Source organism: Scomber japonicus, chromosome 21 (assembly GCF_027409825.1).
Source record: "Scomber japonicus isolate fScoJap1 chromosome 21, fScoJap1.pri, whole genome shotgun sequence".
NCBI classification, from domain to species: Eukaryota; Metazoa; Chordata; class Actinopteri; order Scombriformes; family Scombridae; genus Scomber; species Scomber japonicus.
Genome location: NC_070598.1, coordinates 20,146,769 through 20,161,566, shown reverse-complemented (window position 1 = coordinate 20,161,566; position 14,798 = coordinate 20,146,769). Strand labels below are relative to the sequence as shown.

The 14,798-nt window shown below is 39.3% G+C and overlaps 1 protein-coding gene and 7 non-coding genes across 9 annotated transcripts in view; 7 read left to right on the top strand and 1 right to left on the bottom strand.

The window, feature by feature from the left end:
- The window catches only part of LOC128382231 (partitioning defective 3 homolog), a 349,665-nt gene that overhangs the window by 324,315 nt on the left and 10,552 nt on the right, over window positions 1-14,798 (bottom strand). The window lies entirely within an intron of this gene.
- trnaw-cca (transfer RNA tryptophan (anticodon CCA)) lies at window positions 3,150-3,221 on the top strand. Its single transcript has one exon. It is a non-coding gene; the product is annotated as a tRNA-Trp (tRNA).
- Window positions 11,390-11,461, top strand: trnaw-cca (transfer RNA tryptophan (anticodon CCA)). Its single transcript has one exon. It is a non-coding gene; the product is annotated as a tRNA-Trp (tRNA).
- On the top strand, window positions 11,740-11,811 carry trnaw-cca (transfer RNA tryptophan (anticodon CCA)). The gene has a single exon. It is a non-coding gene; the product is annotated as a tRNA-Trp (tRNA).
- trnaw-cca (transfer RNA tryptophan (anticodon CCA)) lies at window positions 12,442-12,513 on the top strand. The gene has a single exon. It is a non-coding gene; the product is annotated as a tRNA-Trp (tRNA).
- On the top strand, window positions 13,833-13,904 carry trnaw-cca (transfer RNA tryptophan (anticodon CCA)). Its single transcript has one exon. It is a non-coding gene; the product is annotated as a tRNA-Trp (tRNA).
- trnaw-cca (transfer RNA tryptophan (anticodon CCA)) lies at window positions 14,163-14,234 on the top strand. Its single transcript has one exon. It is a non-coding gene; the product is annotated as a tRNA-Trp (tRNA).
- trnaw-cca (transfer RNA tryptophan (anticodon CCA)) lies at window positions 14,494-14,565 on the top strand. Its single transcript has one exon. It is a non-coding gene; the product is annotated as a tRNA-Trp (tRNA).

Genomic DNA, 14,798 nt, shown 5'->3' with positions numbered 1-14,798 from the left:
CAGCTGGATAAAAGAAAAAAAACCTTTCCTCTGCCCAAAACTGTGTTAAGTGTTAAAAGAGGGAGACCTCTAACCTCAAAAAAGCATGAGTCTTCCTTGTGTTTCTACTTCATAATGTTCCTATCTTCCCACATAAACCTTCTAATGGTAACTGAGTCTTCCAAACATAATACGATTAAATTTAACTTTCAGGGTACCCGCCCACAACTAATGAAGTGCCTTTGAAAAGAGAAGCAAAGGAGAAGAGAAAATCATTTAAGACATGCACTAAAAAGGGGGGTTTGCATGTGAAAAATGCACTATGGTAAAGCACAGGCATGGTGTGTTCATATGGATGTAATCACGTCTCTACAGGAGCACCAGCTGGAAAGTTTCAGAAGTGAAACAGTGGATAATATTGAGTATGTCATGTCTGCAGGCTGCAACAGCTATGCCACTGCACCTCTTTCTCTCACTACTAATAGCTGCTCTCTCTCCCACTTTCTCCTTCCTGCTAATGGACCAACCGTATAACCATCAAAACCTCACAAAGTATTGCACCACTTCATTCTCACGTTTCAACATGATCCATCATCACGCTCTTTGCTTTGATCTTTTAGTATCTTCCACAATGCCTCTTGTGTCTCCTCAACATTAAATATGAAATATATAATCAGTAAGTGAGCGAGAATCTGTGGGTGTGAATATCTTCACTATTTGATTTACAACATGGCTCAAGAGTTTTTAGTTTTTTCTACATCTTAATAAATCAATTTCATCATTCAGTATTACAGGTATTCCTCTATTTACTTGTTTCTGATTGCCACAAATCCCTATTTTCATTTTTCTTTTTTTTCTTTCTTACTTTTGAATAAAAATCATGTTTGGATCACTACCCTTCTAATGCACAACGAGTCAAAAATGACCTGCATTCATTACCTTTGTTATTTTTGCATATTTCATTCATGTGTTTGGAAAGTCATCTATTTAATTATTTAAAATTCAAAAGTATTTATTATAATATTTAGTTTGAGGTTACCAAAAATACTTATTTCCATTTTTTTATGAACAAACATAGATTTTATATTACATCAATTTTTCACACACAGGACAAAATGTTAATTTACTACAAAATGTTTTCTTCTCACAACATTATGTAATGTTGTTTTTATTAGATATGTTATTATAAGTTTATAGAGCAAACCTTACAAAATCCTTCTTACATACCCCTCATTCTCGCCCTCTCTTTCTCTGCAGCCTCAAAAATGTTTTTGCTTTTTCCCACACTCACACATCAAGTGGCCCGTGATTCTATGGTACAATATTCAATATGTTGCAACAACACCCTGATAACATGGGTGGTGTGACTAAGGCATGGTGGCTATTCATCAATGAGCTGGGCAAAGACCTTGTCATACCACATATGAGGAGTCGTATGGAGAACACGCCCCACCTCCAAAAAGCATATTACATATGTGGGATTATAAAGTAAACAGAGCCACCACCCAGCCACAGGAGGACGTCACACAGGAAGGACATGTGACGAGGTGTAAGACCTGCCCAGCAGCCAAAGATCACCAGCTGGTGTTCCCAGTGCAACAGATACACTACAGCTCATTATCAGTGGTGGTATCACGTATCAGTGACGTATTGTTTGTTATGTGCGACAAAGAAACAAATACACATATATTAAATATCAAATGTATTATTATTTGGTCCAAATCACTGCTTATAAATGATTTAAAAAATATTATTATAGTATGTCTATGTTTTTAAATACACTTGTGTACTTGTTCATAAAGTAAGAATGGGAAAATGAAAATAATGATTTGTTGTCAACAACAAGATATATATTCATACTTAGAATACTACATTAAAAATGTAATAATTTGATTTTAAAAAATAGAGCAAACACATAGTGAGTGAAATAACAATTAATATATGCCAAGGGGTTTGCATAGCTTGTACATCAAAGGGTTAAATGGATTCTGCAAGATTTTGGGGGTTATCACCTGTCAACAGATGAGCTAGAATAAAATCACACAAAGTATACAAGGAAGTAAAACAATAGCCAAAACACAAGTTGGAGGAGGAAAAAAGTAACAGTAAAAACAACAGAAACTTGTCAGTGTCAAAGGTAGAAAAGGAGGAAGAAAAAAAGGGGGGTGGCAATAGAAGACAAGGAGGGGAGGGAGGTTGAGAGAGAATAAAAAGATGTTGAGAGAAAGCACTGGGAGCTGTGCTGCAAGGTTAAATCTAATGAGCTCAGTGTTTATCGATGAGTGAATTAGGGACACAATTACGCTGGGGAGAACAGGAATTTTCACACACATGCATACATGCACATACACACACATTCAGTACAGGTAATTTAAGGACCTGCTGATGCTTGAAACAAGATTGTAACGTAAAGAAAGTGCCATGCATCTCATTCTCTTTGGCAGTTTGCTGCTTAGCTGAAGGGTCAAAGCAGCTCAGAACTAGTGGCTGTTTATTGTTGCCTGCTTCTTAATGTAATGTATCATGACATGACAAATAAGAGTCCGTTCCACCCACAACATTTTAACCACAATGAACAAATGCAACAGGCACCCGACTGGCTGAGCTGGACAGACTGTCAGCGTGCCAATTTTGCTGTCATTGAGCCTGAGATGCAAGATTAAAAGGCAAGTGGCATTGTATCTCTTGGAGTCCTCGCAACCCCCCCCCACCCTCCCTCGCTGTTATATCACCCCTCCTCCCCCCGACACTTTCACCGAGCCTGCTCTCATTAAAGTCAGTGAGTGATGGAGGAGAGCCCCATCAATCTCCCTTAAAGACCACCGGAGTAGAAGGCGTGGTGTGAGTGTAGAGCCACTGGAGAGGGAAATGGCACGAGTCCATATGAGTCTCAGGGTGGTGGTGGTGGTGGTGGTGGTAAGAGTGAAAGTGGGAATGGTGGCAGCGTCATGTGGTCTGCTCATGAAGATGAAGAGGTGCAGACCCACTGTAAAGAGCATGGGCGGGGCTGCTGCGTGTTTACCTCAGAGATAAAATGTGCTGCCAGATACGATCGATTCCAGGCCGATGCAGTAAACAAACACCTCCTTTTTGGAGACTCTGTGTTGTTTCTGAAGGAGAAAACACTTTGCTTTTCATACTGTTTTACTCCACAGACAGGCCTGACTAAAGACCTTGTGGCGCAATGGTAGCGCGTCTGACTCCAGATCAGAAGGTTGCGTGTTCAAATCACGTCAAGGTCAAAAGAATTCAACCAGGACAACTCATCACTTTAAATCTTCAGACTACTTTCTAAAACTAAGCTGATGATTGCACAGGGATTATGTACTATTGCGAAACCCGGCTCCTGAGGGGACTGTTTGCCAATTTGACTGTCGTAAAGATCAATAAGTGGTGGAAGCTCATGTTCTCCTTGGCTGCAAAATTCAGCCTAAGAAAGCACATTCTGCCTGGGTCTGGCAAATAATGAATATAAAAGGAAGACCTTAAACCTAGCCCTGAATCAACAGGGAACTGAAGGGGCCAGTTCATTTTTTTTCTTGGGAATACTGCGGGCGGTAAGTGGAGTTGCAGTGTCTAGCAGAGGATGTTTACATAGCCTTGCTTTGTAGGTGTATTCAAAATCATCAGTGCACAAGTGGAGGCGCACACACACAAACACCACAGAGGTGTTTTTCTGTCAGAGGTAAACCAGTCAGCAGACTCTGTGGTGTAATGTGATCTGAGATATCCAACACCCACTGCCACTCAGACTCCTGCAGAGACAATCTACTGGGCTCATGCAGTACCAGTCTCTTCCTTCAACAGCAGGGATGTAAAAACAAAAACACAAAACCTCCAGAGCTCTGACCATCAGGGGAAGCTGCTTTGAGTTGTTGGACAGAAATGAACATACTGCTTTAATTATAGATTTTAGGGCAATATCAAAAACAAAAAAGCTTTCAACTATAATCAATATTGGTGAAGGAAAGAAACTGTTAATGTTCACAGTGAAGTTCTGAATGTGTAACTAAAATATCCAGTATTTTTTCAAGACTTTTGGAAGCACTTTGTGCCAAACAACGATGCCCAAAAAACAAACACATTGGTTCAATGTCATGGTAGCTTATCTGTCATAGCACTTTTCTTCTACTCTGGCAGTATAAAAACACTACCACCAGTGTGCAGTGAATTAGAATTTTAATCTACTGCAGTAGGTGTGTTTCCATTCCTTCACACAAAGGCTGCAATATCAGCAATGATCACTTCTGGTCACCATCTTTCATGCAGACATTTTGGAAGATGTCAGGATGTGTTTGCAGGAAGCAGACGCTATTTGCAGGCAGTCTCCTCTCCTCAGGCACTACTGATCTCTAATCATAGGGTGTGAGATATTCGGCCTATCATTGGCAACTCAGCATCCTCACAGTCTCATGAAACGTCCCATCTGCTATCAATGTACTGGAACTATTACCCCAGCAGCAACATGCAACACAACAATGATTCCTCATGACATCCAAGTCAGCCTTAAATTTTGAGGGAAGAAAATGATTGTACATGTTGAACAACATAACTTTCACTACTCATTGTTATGAGATGGATTATGGCTGCGTGTCAGTGTTGTGCAGATATCTTGTTCGACCTAGCACAGTTTTTAAATACTGAAATAAGTGGTTGAGATTGGTCTTAGGGTGATGGAGTATTGTACCCACATGGTGAAATGCAAGCTGGAACCTAAATTCAAAAAGTCAATATTGGATTTTAATGAATTTTGACCACACAGAGTGGTCAAGACAAACACACAAACTTTGTGACTGACTCTGATTTCACATTGAAATAGTTCCCATGTCTTTCAGCCACACGTCCTTAGTCTGTACCCGATGACCCCGTTTCAGGGCCCAAGCAAAGACTAATCATCCCTCTACATGTTCTGTAACCAGAAAAAATGTCTGGGCAGGAAATTACTCTGCAAAGATAAATCCACAACTTTACATATTCATCAGTGCAAAATCTCTATGTTGGCCACCACAACCAGACGAGCTGAATTTACCACATGCAGAATCAAAGCGTCTGAGTACTGAGTTGAAAATATAAAAATGTTATCTTCTCTTAGTTGGTGCACCTTTTTAATCACCAACTTGCTGTCTTCTATTTCTTGGATGGAAAACCAGCACCTTTGTTTCTATCAGTCGGCAGTCACAAAGACATATTCTCATAATGAAAACCAGTCAAGATAATTAGGCTGTTGAAATTAATTTGCCCAAATGTTTGCACTCTTGCTGACTTTTTTTATTGCAAACATGAAAATGAACCAATAGGCCACAACATAACCAATCAAAATACATGGAATCACTATCATCATTAATCTGCAAAAACACCAAATCTGCGCTGGGATTTTCTTATCTTTATGATGTTTTAAATCCAGCAGCAAAAGCAGTGGCATGATGTCATTTCATTGTGTTCGATGTGGCCCTCCTCCATGTGGACAAACAACACACCATTCATCTTGCTATCACTCCTCCGGGTGCATGTCAATTCAAATCACAGGCATCTCGGTCAACCCGACAAAAAAATACTGAGTCATCTCTGAATCATTTTTCCTCATGAAGAACTTGGTAGCCTTGGGCTGCAATCGCATAATTGATCTTGCTGAAGAGCGATGAAGAAATAGTTCACTGACTCTGAAGGCAGCGCACAATGACGCTACAGCCAAGGTCAAAATGTGATGTTCGGCTTTATTGTAACAGCAAACAAGGCGAGTGGAATCAGCACACTACAGCTAGAGGGATAAGCATGTCTACATGTCTATAAAGCTACTTTAAAGGACTCCTGAATGGAAATATATACGTTGCAATGCTTTTGGAACTCATCTCATAGTGATAATAATACCAATCTAAATGATCATTCATCAGAGTTAAGCCACATTGAACTCCAGACTACTTTGGTATATTTCCACAACAGAGACTCTTGAATCAGTGCCCTGAGAACAGAGAAGAGTGAATTCCCAGCATGGGAAGTCCTAACTTTAAAGACTTTAAGCTCCAGAGCACAAAAAAACCTGCCAAAAACTTTTCTCTCTTGCGTTCATTAACTTCACAAAGACAGGAATCAATGTCAGAATAGAAAACTTTTACTGTCATTCAGTGGTTCATATACTGCCGCTGCTCAATTCAAAATAGATCAGTCCCAATGACAGCAATATCCCACAGTCTTGCCAACGTCTAAGCCCTTCTACATCAAGGATTTATTTCTCCCCTGTAGCCGCGAGCATGCCATCTCCATTTCACAGCTCTGTCTCTGTGTTTGAGAGAATATCTTGGTGGGCAGCTGCTTGGAAAACCTACACAAACACATTCATATAAATGCCAGTCATCTCTAAATATAAAAAGTGGATATTTTTCACCTTCCCTGAGGAAGAGTGCATTGCAATACTACAATCACAGGTGAATAATGTCTGTGTCAGGTGTTTTTCAGAAAAACAGGTTTGTTTGCAGATGTGTTTGCTAAGCAGTGGCAAGTAGGGATCATATATCACAGAGAGGAGAGATTATTCAGTTATTTGGCAAAGGAAATGCTAAAGTGCCCTCAGCTCAACAGAATAGCAATGATTTAATTTGACAACATAATGGATACCAGACCAATGGGGAGCGGTTCATAAGAACAATTATAGCTGATCAATAGCTGCTCAGTTCGAATACTAGTCACCCCTTTTTGGCACAAGGCTCTTTAAGTTAATCAGGGTAAACTGCATCCAGGGAACTGCTGTATCAACAGCATGAAAAATTAAGCTCATGCTGATAATGAACACTGAATAATGAATACTGAAATGTCCTAAAGCCAAACCCAGTTTAAAGTTAAAAATAGAGTTGAAAAACATCTTGAAATCAGATATTTTACCTCTTTCGCTTACTGTTTCAAGTCAGAAAATATGGATCAATGATGCCTTATAAGTGAAAGCATGAGGTCATGATGTAGCCTATAATTTCTATGCTCAGATCACCACTGGGAAGTGATACAGAAGAACAATTATGCCACATAAATGCTAAATTATACAATTACTGATTAGGTTCAGTATAATTGTAGTTCATCTACTAATATGAGATCAAGATGTTGGTTGAATAAAGCTTAGTGCAGCCACTGACTATATACAACCATGTTTATTTACTTTACTCAAGTGAAACATGGAGTCTGTGCATGCATAGTGCTCGAGGGTTCAGAGACCCAGAGTGCATTAGTGGGATCAAAAGCCAATGACAGACAAAGCCGCTGGACAGCTTTGATGTTGCATATGAACCTTTTTCTAAATCTTACTTGGCTTAATCAAATTACTCCAGTTCTTAATAAATGGACAAAATAAATAATGTAAATCAATGAGCTATGAAATCATCATTCTAATCATCACTGTAATTGCTTTTCTCACCTAGTCTGTACAAAGACTTCTACTGGAGGGTAATTGCTCAAGCTGTTTTTGCAAACATCTGCCTGGCTTAAGTGCTTCTGTGTAAGGCTCTGAATCCCAGCAAAGGTATTGCTGTGTGAAAGAAACTCCATAGAAGGAGAAAGCAGAAAGAGTTTTCCATGAGGAAATGATAAAATATAACATTAATATGTTGAAATAACTTCTACTAAAGCTTAATTAACTGGCCAAATTACAGTAATTCACACGGTGTGGACACAATTGTGTATTTTATCCAGCACTACCTACTAAAGTATAAGACAACTAATAACTATTAGGAGATATTACATTTTACCTGCATAAATTCATTTTGAATTACAGATACTGAGAGAGAATGAAAACCACAATGCCAAGGTGAGGGCTGAGGAAGAAAAACACACGAACTGAGTTGACCTTTTCTCCTGAGGACAAAAAGGGGGTTATGCAGGGAAAGCTAACACCAGTAATAATGAGGTCAAAAACAGGCAAAAAGAAACACTAAAGAAAATTGAGATGAGATACATATTTGTCCAAGTAACACCTGGGACCTGCTACAACAGAGTGGGGAATAGCAACCTGGGCAAAACAGTCTGCAGTTAGCTAAATCTCGGCCGATGAGTATTTTTAATGTTAACAACAATTAATTAATTGAATATGTATAATGCCAAAAAGAGTCATTCATAGTGATAGAAACAAAACATTAGCACCTCATTTTGTAACTGTTAGCTCAAAGTAGCATTTTAGCATCTTTAGTTCATTGCCTTGCAACAGGCAGCAGTTGACACCAAAAAAGTTAGCAGTTAGCTTGCTAGCTCGTGAAGAAAGCTGACACCTAGCGTGCTAAGAGATAGATATTTTAGTAGTTTAGTAGTTAGTGGAGAAGAAAACAGAAACATGACTTACAGTAAACACGGTGCTTCAAGTCTGTCAGTTGTGTAAAAAGGTAATTGTTTGCTAACAGTTTAGCCATAGCAATGTTAAGAGGAGATAATGTGTTCAGGCTGTCGGCTCATTTAGAAGTTTTTGTGCACCCTTGAATACCTACAAAAACAATTATAGGATTTTTTTACTGCACACATTGCTGTCATAGGAGGAAAAGTAAAGGTGTAATTAGTTACACTCCATTTAGTTGTTCAGTGGTATTGTGCATGCTGGCTAACTATCATGGCTTACCCATACAGCGAAATGGAACCGACACATTGTTAAAGTTATTAGTTCCACCTGTGCTGATTTTGCAATATGAAAAGGTAAAAAATAAAAGGGTCCATTAAAAGGTATATTGCAGCTTTACTGGCATATTGTAAACTTTTGGACCAAGAAAACATTTTAAAGTTCATTTTTATTTTTTTTATTTTTTTTACAGTCACTCTCAATTTAGGGTTGTTCCCATTCACTTTTCTTTTCATATATAGTGTAGGCTACCTTTTATAATAGTTATGTTGAAGCTGCTGCATTAATGAGCATGTAAGGTTTACCAATCTAATGTGAAGCAGTATTATAGGAACAGTAACAGGGATAGGCTTGTCTCCTCACCCCTATATAATGTGAAAATAACCCTTACACAAGGAATATGTGATATGTCCCCTCTGAAACCTGAAATGCAGGCGTTGAGGGCTCTTGTTCTTAATTCTTTGACAAACACCCCATGCTTGTGAACTCTCTGTAACTGCAGTCGTGGCCGCAGAAATAAGCTGTTGACAAAACAGTGGATCACACCCAATAGGTTCTGGCGGGGCCTGCATGTCGAAACACCGCAAACCACATAGCTGGCCTTTGCTACGACTTGCTCACAGTTGGATCCAGCTGGAGGCAGGAATTGTCATCTCACTGAGACGTGGGATGAGAAAAACAAGTGGAACAACTTGAATCACTCCAGCATGCTCCTGTACACAAAACAAAAGGAAACTTGAATCGGTCTTATCCAAATCATTGCACTGACCAAATCCACATATTTACCCCTCAAAATTCACATAATTGCCTCTTTCTAACACACACACCATTTTTAGCCCTGACTATGTAATCATATTGAGCAATACAAATCTTGGGAGGCAAATGTACACACTGTATAGTCTCCCACACTGTAGCTGTAAGGTTGTTAGTGGAGAGCACTCAACTTTCTCGACTTTGTGGTCAGATTAATCTTCAGTCCATTTTATCAGCCAGTGAGCCAGCCAGGCAGTCAAAAATATGAATGATCAACTATTGTCTTGCAGCTCTGAAACAGAAATACACTGCAGTTTTACTGACAGGCTTCTCCAACTGCAGAAATCATCTTGAGTTAGATGTTAATATACAGAGCCAAAAAGACAACAGTTTTTCTATTTTCTGGCTAAGCAGCATGACAGCCTTGGGTAAAAAAGTTAAGCGAGCAGGAGACTAATTCTTTTTTGCTAACTGGACAAATACAGACAGCTAAAAGTTATCAGATACCCTAACTGACCTTCCAAGTTCGTGAGTGGTCACAACAAAATTATTATTCATATTTTTCTTGTTTGCCAGCCAACAAACCCAAGGTTTCTTAACTGCATCCATTGAAGTTCAAGTAAACCAAAGTGATTATTTCTGCCTCCAGAGCAGGAGCTCTGCCTCTAACTAAAACTGGAATCTATAAAAGCTGGAGGGAAAGCTTTTCCTCTCCAAACAGCCAGATCGGGGAGCTTCTCCTGAATTAAGAAGTGGAGCTACAGCAGCCCATACCATTACTGAATGGAAAAGTAATGCCTGTGTGTATTTTAAGAGCAGAGAAAAGGGGGCCTCCATGTTAAGATGGGCAGAGTGTAGACAGTGGAAGCTGTCAAAACAGCCTTTAAGACCATGCTGGGGAGGTTTGAAAGTGCTTTTCCATCTTAGCAGCATTACTAAAAATATTCAACACCTTGTCACCTTGCTCAAATATTCCATTTAAAATAATCTAAATATATGTTATGATGAATGTCATCTTCCAACCCATCCAATGGTAATACCAGCTGAACACTGTGCTAATATTTTCTTTCACTAGGCAGATGTATTTCTGGCACCTCCCCCACAACAAAAAAGGGAGAGGGTGTACAGTACAGGGTAAATTTTCAAATTGACATGTTCTCAACTCTCCATCAGCAAGCAACTGCCCTGCATCAACTTGCCTTGCAAAAGATGAAATAGCCAAATTATCACCATAAATGCAGCAGAAAATACGATGGAGGAAAATAACTAGGGGTAAGAGAAACAATAACTCATCTAATGAGGGGTTCAGACATAAGATCATAGCTTCTGTTGAACCATAAGCTACAGGATGGTTGTATATAACAAAAGATTACTATTTATTCCGTCATGTCCTACTGCATTTCAGTTGGCTGTGTTAAGGCTCATTTCCCTGACTCCTAAACACTGCCTGCCATCTACTCTTCAGTTCAGCAGAATTACATGAAAGGAGCTTAATGGTAACCTTTCCCACAGCAAACCACTGATCTGCTGGTGGCTAATCTGTAAAAACAAATGGAAGAGTTAGAGGTAAATAGAGGTGGAGTTAGGGGGTAAGGAGGAGTGATAAGGGAAAGAGATGGGAAACACAAAATTAGGGTTGTGACAATGGCCTTGTAGTGCAAATAAAGCGTCAATACAGAATGTCATTGTTATGGGTGAAGACCTGAGTGCAGGTCAGAGATGTTATGAACAGTATATGTAAGGCCTTGTGGTGCAAAGGTAGGGTGTCTGACTTGAGATCAGAAATCTGCATGTTCAAATCATGTCAGGGTAAAAAATTAAAAAATTTGTTCTTTAACATTCAAAGATCTCTATGGAAATTGTGGTTAAGAAATTACACCTAGCTGTGTTGTTCAAAGACCTGTCTTCCATAAGTGCATCATTAAGCTCAGTTACCTGGCAAAAACCTCCTATACTCTTCTATCCATGAACAGGACACTTATCAGAATTAATACCAGTTATTAATACCTCCCAATTTTGTGTGACAGACTTCAGGAAAAGTTGCATATGGAAGTAAAATGCAGGTGTTGTGGAGACCTCGTGGCGCAACGGTAGCGCGTCTGACTCCAGATCAGAAGGTTGCGTGTTCAAATCACGTAGGGGTCAGAGCTTTAACATACACATCTGTCGTTTAACATTCAAAGATCTCAATACCATTAAAAGCAAATTCTAGTTAAGAAATCATATTTAGCTGTGTTGTTCAAAGGCCTGTCTTCCATAAGTGCATCATTAAGCTCAGTTACCTGGCAAAAATTCCTATACCATTCCACCTATGAAGAGGACACTGATCAGATCTCAATTCATATTGTTATTAATACCTCCTAATTTTGTGGGACAGACTTCAGGAAAAGTTGCATATGGAAGTAAAATCTAGGTGCTGTGGAGACCTTGTGGCGCAACGGTAGCGCGTCTGACTCCAGATCAGAAGGTTGTGTGTTCAAATCACGTCAGGGTCAAAGCTTTACAGTACACGTCTATCCTTTGACATTCAAAAATCTCAATACCATCAAAAGCAGTCTAGTTAAGAAATCATACCAAACTGTGTTGTTTGAAGGCCATAAGCACATCATTAAGCTCAGTTATCTGGCAAAAATATCCTATACCATTCCATCCATGAACAGGACACTTATCAGAACAGATCTCAATTTGTATTGTTATTAATACCTCCTGATTTTGTGGGACAGACTTCAGGAAAGGTTGGATATAAACGTAGACAGTAAGTGCTGTGGAGACGTCGTGGTGCAATGGTAGTGCGTCTGACTCCAGATCAGAAGGTTGCATTTTCAAATCATGTCGAGGTCAAAGCTTTAAGATACACACAGGAAAGCCTTTGACATTCAAAAATCTCAAAACCATCAAAAGCAATGTAGTTAATTACTATACCTAGCTGTGTTGTTCAAAGGCCTGCCTTCCGTAAGTGTATCATTAAGCTCAGTTATCTGGCAAAAAATTCCTATACCATTCCATCCATGAACAGGACACTTATCAGAACAGATCTCGATTTGTATTGTTATTAATACCTCCTGATTTTGTGGGACAGACTTCAGGAAAAGTTGGATATGGAAGTAGAATGCAGGTGCTGTGGAGACCTTGTGGCGCAACGGTAGCGCGTCTGACTCCAGATCAGAAGGTTGCGTGTTCAAATCACGTCAGGGTCAAAGCTTTAACATACACATCTATCCTTTGACCATTAAAAGCAAATTCTAATTCAGAAATCATACCCAGCCGTGTTGTTCCATAAAGCAGAATGACCAAATAAGCCAGGTTTATTTCATTAGTCTGACTCATTTCGGTTCCTCAATCTCAGTTACCACAGCAACTTATGCTGCCAAACTAACCTGGTTCGGACCAGGCTAATTGTCAGGTTTAGCCTGAGTTGCTGCTTATCCTGAGAGAAAAGAGATGATTTAACATATTATATGGCTTCATTAATCACCATAATTTAAGAAGAAAAGTTCACATAAAGTTGACTAATCATATAAATATATATACACATATATATAGTCAACTTAATACTCATATATAGACATTCATACATAGCCCTATATAGTCGAGTACATAGTCAACTTAATTATATGTATGTATTTATGTCTGTGCGTATGTGTTCATAATATTGAACATTGAGGCCTGACAGAATAATAGCCTCATAAATATTGAACAACTGCAAAAATATTTGGACAGGAGATGTAATATTTAAATCCATATGTCTTTAACTGGTAGGAAGCGCTGTTTTAAAGGTATTGGCTATTGATTAGGACATTTAAAATAATGTCTAAAAAGTGAACTAGGACGTGTTTAGTGGATGCATGTCTAGGCGTTTCCCTTTTTCTTTTAATTGAATAAGGTCCAGTCTATATAACAACCTCAAGCCATGAATTGTTGGTCTGTTGGTCAAGGCGTGTCCCTTGATTGAGGAGCTTGTACATGACAGAGCTGTCATAGTACACAGGACACTGCAACAAGATCGCACCTTCAGAGACAGATCAGACCGATTCAGTCGATCAGCAATTTCCTGCCAGCCTTTCTCTTGGATTTTAATGTATTGTTTTTTTGTGATCATATGTTTAAATTCTTCATATGTCTCCAGCAGAAGTGTGTGCTTGAGACTGTTCATGCTCTGTGGCTCTTTTGTGGTGTATTTTGTCATTGTGAATCTGTTTGATCTGTGTTCGACGTCATTGGCTGCATGTGAATGGCGTGCACATGCAATTAGTCTGAATAGTCAAGCCTGTCTTGAATTAGTTTGATTGCATGAACGTGGATCGACCTTTATGGAACCGCTTTAGTCTGATCTCATTTGTTCACTCAAGTCAGGTGTTTGACAATAAGTGCCGCTTTTCTGAGCCTGCTTTATGGAACGGACCCCAGAACAGTTATCAGAACAGGTCTAGATTTGTATTGTTATTAATACCTCCTAATTTTATGAGACAGACTTCAAGAAAGGTTGGAAATTGAAGTAGAATGCAGGTGCTGTGGAGACCTCGTGGCGCAATGGTAGCGCGTCTGACTCCAGATCAGAAGGTTGCATGCTCAAATCACGTCGGGGTCATAGATTTAAGACGAACATCTGTCCATTCACATTCCAAAGTTTTCCATACGATTAAAAGCAAATTCTAGTTAACAAATCAAATCTAGCTGTGTTGTTCAAAGGCCTGTCTTCCTGGCAAAAACTTCCTATACTCTTCCATCCATTGACAGGACACTTATCAGAACAGATCTCAATTTGTATTGTTATTAATACCTCCTGATGTTATGGGACAGACTTCAGGAAAGGTTGGATATGGAAGTAGAATGCAGGTGTTATGGAGACCTCGTGGCGCAACGGTAGCGCGTCTGACTCCAGATCAGAAGGTTGCGTGTTCAAATCACGTCGAGGTCAAAGCTTTAAAATGCACATCTGTCCTTTGACATTCAAAGATTTCAATACCACTAAAAGCAAATTCTAGTTAAGAAATCATACTTTGCTGTGTTGTTCAAAGGCCTGTCTTCCATAAGTGCATCATTAAGCTCAATTATCTGGCAAAAAGTTTCTTCCTTCCAGAACAGATCTCAATTTGTATTGTTATTTATACCTCCTGATTTCGTGGGACAGACTTCAGGAAAGGTTGGATATGGAAATAGAATGCAGGTGTTGTGGAGACCTCGTGGCGCAACGGTAGCGCGTCTGACTCCAGATCAGAAGGTTGCGTGTTCAAATCACGTCGGGGTCAGAGCTTTAACATACACATCTGTCATTTAACATTCAAAGATCTCAATACCATTAAAAGCAAATTCTAGTTAAGAAATCATATTTAGCTGTGTTGTTCAAAGGCCTGTCTTCCATAAGTGCATCATTAAGCTCAGTTACCTGGCAAAAATTCCTATACCATTCCACCTATGAAGAGGACACTGATCAGATCTCAATTCATATTGTTATTAATACCTCCTAATTTTGTGGGACAGA